The sequence below is a fragment of the Gossypium hirsutum genome, chromosome D07 (genome assembly GCF_007990345.1).
Source record: "Gossypium hirsutum isolate 1008001.06 chromosome D07, Gossypium_hirsutum_v2.1, whole genome shotgun sequence".
NCBI lineage: Eukaryota > Viridiplantae > Streptophyta > Magnoliopsida > Malvales > Malvaceae > Gossypium > Gossypium hirsutum.
The window spans coordinates 32,704,383-32,713,621 of NC_053443.1; positions in this window are offsets into that span (position 1 = coordinate 32,704,383).

Below are 9,239 nucleotides of genomic sequence, written 5' to 3' on the forward strand. Positions count from 1 at the left end.
TTTAGGCAAGTCTATTCTCGACTTTCAAGGGCTATAGTTAGATTTTCTAACCCTTTTACTAAGCTTTGTCCCCGCTATCTTAGCTATATAAGGGTGACGATAGCCAGCATTTTTCACCTTTTTTTTCTTTACATTCTTTTTTAAGTCTCTAGAAAGTTTTAAGACATGTTCATTAAAGAAGATGAGGAAAGTTTCCAGTAGCTAGCCAAAACACCCTTGTTAGGTACTAACTTACTGGTAATTTCTAGAAAGCTCTTAGGTTATTATCGAAGGGATTTACGCTTTTGCATTAGTGCAGGCATGATAAAAGTAGATAATTGGTCTAATGGTTATAAATGTTTCTTATTTAGCTCAAGAAGATAGTGAAGGTTTGAAAAATCAAGGTAAAAGACCAGTAGAGTAGATTCTATTCTGAATTTTGCTATTGAGTTTCTTCTTACTTCCTTTGAGTTATGAAACTTCCATGATATGTGGATTGTGTACGGTAATTTTCTCTCACTGTAAATGAGTCGATGTGTTGTGACTGGACATGTGTGTGACTATGGCCATTGTCAATGTAAAAACATCCTCCTTGTTGCACGAGCCCAGTACTGGATAATTTATGATATGTAAAAATTGTGAAAGGCCTCCGGTAGGGCAGTTGTATTGGACATTGGATTGAAATATCACAGCTTGACCTTGAGGGAGAACACGTGTTCAACTTAACAAGGATATGAAATGAAAAAAATATTACTGAGATGTGATTCTGATTTCTGAGATATAGGTCCGAGGCTGGCACAAGGATGAGTCGTCAATAAACATGCAAGGTTGTGGAGATGTGTATAAGTCAGAGAATGTGTTCGCCTGAGTGTTGTATGTGTTATGTGAAATTGGTGTAGTGTTGCCACCAAGGAACTCTGGATGGCAATTAGCATATTATGTATGTTTAACAGAGTGTCATGAAAAAGTTTGTTGTTCTTTCTTACGAGTACTGATGCTTGTTGATTATCAAAGTCCTTGTACAACTAATTGTGTCTATTTTGGAACTCACTAAGTTCAAATGAAGTTACTCTGTTACTTTTCATCTTGAGGCATTTTGATAGTAGAAGAAGGATCTGGTGAGGGGGACTACGCTAGAGTTGTGGTTGCAAGTGAACGACTTGTTTATTTTTGTATCATGCTTGGCTATGTGGTGGATGGCATATACATATATTTTGTAATTAACTTTCGCAATTAACTACGTCGTTTGTATTTTTTTTATCTTAAAAGAGAATTGCCCCTTTTTCTGAATGTGCACGTCAAACCCTCTTGATTTGTTAATCATAATTTTTTATCATTTTGATATATACGCTATAACTAAACAGTATTTGAATAATATATTTTTCTTTTATAACATCTATTATTTTCTCTAAAGTTGCGTTATCAAATGAAAGAAGAGAAATGCCTTTTACACTAAGAAAATTCTTTATAATTGTTTTTCTAAAAATTTTAAATTAATCAAAAGGATTTGAATCCATTAGTAATGCCCTAGTTCGTCGAGCATTCTGTCTGGTTGAATTATACATGCCACGTCTTCCTAATGGCTAAGGGGTGTTACAATTTTGGTATTAAAGCCTAGGTTGAGTCGATTCTCAGAAAATCAAAGGCTAGAGTCACGCCCTGCCATGCATGATATATCTCTAGCTTAGTCCTTGTAATTTTGATTAACTTAAGGTGTGTTGTAACTAAAAATAATGTCTGAAAGCTTAAGAGAAGAGACGGGAGAGGAAATTGAAAGCTATGTACCTCTAGCACAAGGATAGGGTTGTTGCGGCTGATTCGAGCACGGCCAGAAATGATTTCCATAATGCTTTTGTCATAATGATGGGTCAATGGTTTGGCTAGTGCATGGGAACTGCTCAAGCATCTCAACCGCCATAACAACCTCGGCCTAAAGTGGTAAAACCAGTACCTCCTGTACCTTAGGTACCGTCTGCAACACATTTTAGAGGAAATTTGGTTAGAGAGATACGTAAATGAGGAGCTAAAGAGTTTTGAGGGGATATTCGTGATGACCCCGTAGTAGTAGAGTAATGGCTATCTCGTGTATGTAGAGTAATTTTTGATCCAAAGTGCACTCCGGTGGATAGCCTCTTATGTGTTGTTTCCTTGCTGGATGGGGAAACGTATCAATGTTGGGAAATGCTATCAAGTGTGACCCCAAAAGGGCTGATTGATTGGGAGTTTCTGTTAACAAAATTCAAAGAAAAATATGTTAATCAGATGTATGTTCATCAAATGAAGAAAGATTTTCTATATCTCAGACAGGGAGAATGCCGATAGTGGAATCCGAGCGAGAATTCGTCAGACTTAGTCGCTATGTGAAAGACATGTTTCGGACTAAAAAAAACTTGTGCGTGAAGTTTGAGTGGGGCTTAAGGGATGAAATTCGTGCCCTGGTGGCGGCATCAGAAGTTCAGAGTCTAGCAATCATGATAGCCAAAGTTTAGAAGATGGAAACGATTATCCAAGAAAAAAGTAAAGGGCATCATAGAGACAGAATGAAGCATGGGATGTCTAGACCACCACCCTCTATGAATTTTAAGAAGCTGAAAGATAGAAGTTTCTCTGCACCAAAGAGAGATTTTCAGCCCTCGAGTTTTCGACAAGAAGGAGGTGGACGACAAGCTACCTCAATAACGAGCACAGGTGGAACCAGGATGATAAGGGACCTTGGATGTAAAAACTGTGGAAAAAACTCACATTGGAAAATGTTGGAGACATGCAGGAGCTTGTTACGCATGTTGATATTTGAATCATCAGGCTAGAGATTTCCCCTCAAAAGTTGAAGCCATCACGAAACAATCTATCTATGGGCACAAAGCACACAATAGGAGACAAGATCAAAAATAGCTACCAAATCGGGATCAAGTTAGGGGGACCCTAAAGGAAAATTGTACCAAGCTTAGCTCGGGATTGTCCGCCAGAGCTTATGTAATGAAGGCCAAAGAAGATCAGACTTACCGATGGTTATTACGGGTAAATTTTCTTTACTAGGAAATAGGATTCATGCATTAATAAACACTGCGCCAATTCATTCATACAACTGCACAAAGGTCGTAGAAGGTAAGAGTCTAGAAGTTGTTTCTTCTGAGACAATGTATTGGTGACCAACCCCCTTGGTCAAAGTACGGTGGTTAGCTGTAACACTCCAAACCCGACCCTTTAATAAGATTCGAGTATGATATGCCACTACACAAACTTGGTTAACTTATAGCAAAACAATTTGGCAGAAGATTTATAAATTTATAAAGTTATAGTTATAAATCTAGGATAGTTGTTTCTCTAAGTTTAAATGAAATCATTAACAGTTTTAAATAACATTCAAGCTATTTTGGCGTATAAGTTCAAATATAATAATTTCATTAAAAATATGTGTTGGCTTAAGACCAAGAATTGAACTTGATAAAAATTTCATAAAAACATAATCTTATCAAAATAGAAATTCTTTGTACAAATCAATTCTGAATTACATTTATGTGTCACAGCCGCAAGTCATCCATGATACAGAACAAAACAATCAACTCACAATAGTAGCAATTGTAACAACCCATTTTTCAATAGTGTAAGAAACAGTGGTTTTAGGGCCACAAATCTAACGAGTAAGTTCATAAATGTTATTATTTAATATTAATGAGTCAAATATGGTATTAAAATAAATTTTGAATTGGCAATTTATGCTATTTGAATGAATAATTAGGTTTAAGTGGTATGACCTTAAAGTCAAGTGGTTTTAAAAAATGAGGTATCGAGACCTCATTTCTATAAACCAAGCCGTAAATATTTTATTAAATATTTACAGAGTGTCATTAAGATTGTATTAAAGTTTCGTTAAGAAATTTTGATGTTTAAATGATTAATTAATTGGAAAGGACTAAATTGAAAAGAATTGAAATTTAAGAGTTATAGCTTTATTTGTATTTAATGGATATAAAAGCATGAAATAAGGGCCTTAAGTAGTAATTCAACCAATTTTAAGGTTTGTGGATGATCATGGCTTGGCATTTGGTGAAATTTGGTTTAATATTTAAGGGTAAAATGGTAATTAGCTAATTAAACTTAAAATTAAGTAAGGAAAAAGATATCATCATTTTCATTTGGAGAAGGGGATGACTGAGACACCATTTTTTAAGGGAAGAAGCATTCGGCCAAATTGGCTTTGATGCATGGTAAGTGTTATGATCCTGTTTTTAATGATTTTTATGTTTTTAGGATCGTATTAGCTTAATATAGCTAACTCGGGGGTCAATTTGTTAAATTGTTAAATGTTTAGAATTTTAACATGGATGATTTTGATATGTTATTCAAATTTGATGGTAGAATCTTAAGCTTGGCTGCTAGATAGGACTATTTTGTGAAGTAGTTTTTGGTAATTTTAATGTTTAAGGAGTAAAATGTGAAATTAGTAAAAGTACAAGGACTTGCTATGAAATAATAGCAAATATGGGCTGTAATAGGGTTCCAAACAATTCTAATAAACTTTAAATAGAATAAAAATGGTTAATTTGCATGTTTTGGGCTTATGGACTAAATTGTATAAAAGTAAAATATTTTGGGCAATTTTGTAAAAATGTCAAAAAGGACTTAATTGCATAAAATGAATTGATTTTCTATTAGAATTAATAAATTTAATGAAATTATTATTTTAGATCAAGAACGAGTGGAAAATCAAGGAGAAGAGAAAATTATCAAATAGTCCATGTACTTAGTCATTGCTGCAATTTAGTCTGGTAAGTTTGTATGAACTGTAATCGTTATAATGTTATTTAAATTAAATGCTTACTATGTTGTTTTTAATGGAAATGAATCAATATATATGAGAATGTATTCATATTATGACGAATTGACGGATATCGAGTCCCGGTTGAACCTTAAGAATTCTTAGGATACAAATGACATGTCATTAGGGATTTCATGTTTCAAGTGCTAGCCTTGAATGTCCTACTGATGGCTGAGGTCCTGCATTTTTTACGGATTCTCCACAACTTGTGTGAGCAGCATTGTGTAGCCTACATTTCGACCCGCAACTCGTGTAAGCAAGCCCATTTCACAACACATGGAAGTAAGAAGGAATTCACTAGAAATTCTTGTATAATCTATTAAGTAGGTTTGTTGCCTTTATCACTTGGACCTAAGATAACTTCTTAACTAAAATAAATATTATTAAACATATATGATTATCAATCTATCAAATCTAATCATGCATGCAATAATCAACAACACTGAATCCAGAATCAAAAAGTTTCCTTCCTTACACACCATTCTAACATCTATGCATGCAGAACGAAGAACACGCAAATGACTTAGAGGGTAACCAAGGGTTCCCCAACAATTACTAGTGAGCTGGTACTAACATAGTAGTCAAATGAATACCGCGAACCTTACTTCAAAGAGGTTTTTTGAACTTAAGTTTTCAAAGAGTTTCAAAGGAAATCAATACGGAAGAATAAAATGTAAAAGTGTTCAGAAAAACCACTGCTATCCTTATATACATAAGAACAGAGACAAGAATTAGTGGGAGAATCATGTAACAGCCTGTTTTCAATGGTGTCAAAAATAGTGGTTTCGAAACCACAATTTTGACGAGTGTGTTATTATTTTAATATTTATTTAATGTCTATGAGATTATATTAAGGTTGTATTAAAATTTTGTTAAGAAATTTTGAAGTTTAAATGGTTAATTAGGTCAAAAGGACTAAACCATAAAAGGTGTAAAAGTTGAATTCTATTAGTTAAAGGGGTCAAATGGCTATGAAATCTTAAACTTATGGACTAAGATAGTAATTATACCGTTTAAAGAGTTAATGGACAAATATGGATAAGTTTTATTGAAATTTTTTATTAATAATAAGGGTAAAGTAGTAAATTAGTAATTAAATGAAAAATTAAGTAAAGAAAAGATGAAACAAAGTCATCATCTTCTTTCTTTTACCTATTTTGAACTGAAATTAGCCATTGAAAGGGGAGAGAGCTTCGGTTTTGAGTTTTTCAGGCCTGGTAGGTTTTCTAGCCCCGTTTTTAATGATTTTTATGTTTTTAAGTTCGTTTTAGCTTAGTCTAGCTAGCCCAGGATTAATTTGCAGAATTTTCAAAGGTTTAAGGACTTACCATGGTTGTTTTTGAATAGGTTTTGAGGTTATTTGATAGTTTATTAATCTTAGTTGTGAAACAAACATGTTTTCTTAAGTGATTTCTGGTGAAATTGTACTTAAGGATTTGTTTGTGAAAATAACAAAATTTTATGGTAAAATTATGAAATGATGATTTATGTGGGTTGATATGATCCTTAAGAAATTCTGCTAGCTTGTATGGAGGGTTAAATTGTGAAAAGTTGAAATACTAGGGGTAATTTTGTAATTTTACATAAATATGAATGATGGATTAATTTGAATAGTATAATTACTTAATTGAATGAAATTATCTATTTAAATCAAGATAAACAACAACCAGACTTAAATCGAGGAAAGAAGAAAGCTTCAGATTAGTTTTAGATTCTACTTATACGACTATAGTTATCGAGGTAAGTTTGTATGAATTATGATCGTATTAATGTTCGGTAAATTGATTATTTGCTATGTTGTATTAATATAAACGGACTTGAAATTGTATATGTATCGATGTTTGAATAATTAATGGATAACGAATCACGTTTGAACCTTAAGAATTTTTAGGACACGAATGACATGTCATTAGGGATTTCATGTTTCAGGTGATGGTCTTTAATGTCCTATCGATGGCTGAGGTCCTGAATTTATTACGGATTGTCCACAACTCATGTAAGCAGCATCGTATAGCTAACATTCTAACCCATAGCTCGTGTGAGTAGACCCATTTCACAGCTCGTGTGAGCATTATTGAAAAGAAAAGGTTACAGTTATATGGAAAGGCACACTATGTGTGAGCATTCCTGTGTATCCAATGAAATTCTAGATGGTTCAACGGGTAAGTAAAGGAATGGCATGGTAAGTACACAATGGGATATTGAATCATGATCTATGGAAAAGCTAATGAAATAAATGATGTGCATATGTAAATCTACCTACATTATGGTTGAATTCATATGTATCATTGGTGAACTTAATAACTTGTGAGTTTGATGATGCTTGTATAGGCTTTTACTAAGCTTATGGTCTTGGTAATGACATTATACTTATTCTATAAATTATGCTAATGAAATGGTAAGTTTTTTTTGAGTTTGTACGAGCTTACTAAGCAGTTGTTGCTTACATAGTTGTTTTCCTTTGTTTTATAGATTATCAAAAGCTCGATCGATTGGAAGCTTGTCGGGGATCAATCACACTATCCAGCAACCATTTCGGTATTTTTTGGGTGCATTTTGGCCAAGGTTATAGAAAGCATGTATAGGATCTTATATATGGTATTTCTTGAATGTGTAATGGTTAATTTGGTTTGTATATGCTTTGGAAGTTTATGCTTGTTTTGGTAAGCTTTGAAAACTTGCCAAATTAGGCCATTTTGGCCACTTTTAAATGTTTGTATATAAGACACTTTGGTATGTGTGTGATGGCATGTAAATGGTAATATATGATATAATTTAGTAGATAGAAGAGCTAGGTTTTGTGCTTGAAATGTGACTATGTTGCTTTGATTTTGTAACACCCCGAACCCGAGACCGTCACCGGAGTCGAACACGAGGTGTTAACAGACTTTAAAAATTTTCCAGACACTGCCAATCTGCATAATAGTCGCTTTAAAAATCATATCTTGAGTTCAGAAACTCGGAATCCAGTTCCGTAAATTTTACCTGAAACTAGACTCATATGCCCATCTACATATTTTTTTCTAGAATTTTTGGTTGAGCCAATTAGTACAGTTTATTAGTCAAAGTCTCCCATGTTACAGGGATCGACTACACTGACCTTTGCGCATGACGACTTGGATATTTCCCTGTACAGGGCTTCAATACTGATGCCGTTTGTTTCTATAGAAACTAGACTCAGAGAGGAATCTATACATATATGGCTTGACTCCTAATTGTCTCTGGTTAATTTATAATGAATTTCCAAAGTCGGAACAGGAAATCCAGAAACCGTTCTGGCCCTGTCTCACGAGAACCTGAATATCTCTTAACATACTGTCTGTATGATTGTTTCGTTACTTTCCTATGAAAATAGATTCATCAAGGTTCGTTTACATAATTTATTCACTATTTAATTCCATTCCTACTATTTTTAGTGATTTTCCAAATCTACATCACTGCTGCTGTCAGCATCTGCCTTTAAGGTAGACTTTACCTATTTCATGGTTTCCATGATTCAACTAGCCCTTTTTGCATAAATAGCACAATTTATGATAGTGATTAACCATTCCCATGGCCAATCCTTGTCAAGCATATCCACACCAAATGATTATAACATTATACTCAAACACATATAAGCCATTTTCGCATGGCTATCCAAAATTATACAAGTCCAAAGGGTCCATGACCCACAACAAACGGGTAGTCCTATACATGCCATTTCGAAGTTCAACCAAAATTGTACAAAAAAGGGGGGGCTTTGATAGTGTGGGGGACTTCGACTTCAAAATCCCGAGTCCGATAGCTGGAGAACCAAAATCTATAAAACAGAGGATCAAAGAAACGGAGTAAGCAATTTATGCTTAGTAAGTTTTGAGCAAGAAATTCCAGCACAACAAAAGTATAGCATTCATGTAGCTAAACGGATAATTTCATATGCACAATTTTTCAATATCATACTTGCTTCACATTACCAACCCTTATGTACATACACAAAAGATCAACTTAGCCAAAGGCCGGTAGCTCGTTTATCAACTGAGCGAATACTTATTTGTAAGGGCTCAACTAAATTCAAGCACATACGAAACATACCTCAATGTTGGGATGTTTCTAGAGTATTTACTGAAATTTTTACAGCAAGATCATTCATTCCCAAATCACGTACCTTCGGAATTTAACCGGATATAGCTACTCGTTCAAATGCCTTCGGGACATAGCCCGGTTATAGTAACTCGCACAATTGCCTTCGGGACTTAACCCGGATTTAGTAACTCGCACAAATGCCTTTGGGTTAGCCCGGAATTAGTATCTCGCACAAATGCCTTCGGATCTTAGTCCGGATATGGTCGCTTAGCACAAAGCCTTCGGGACTTAGCCCGGACATCATTCAAATAACCATGCACATTTAACAATAAATCATGGCACATTCGTATTTCGTTCTCGTTAGCAAAACTCAAACACA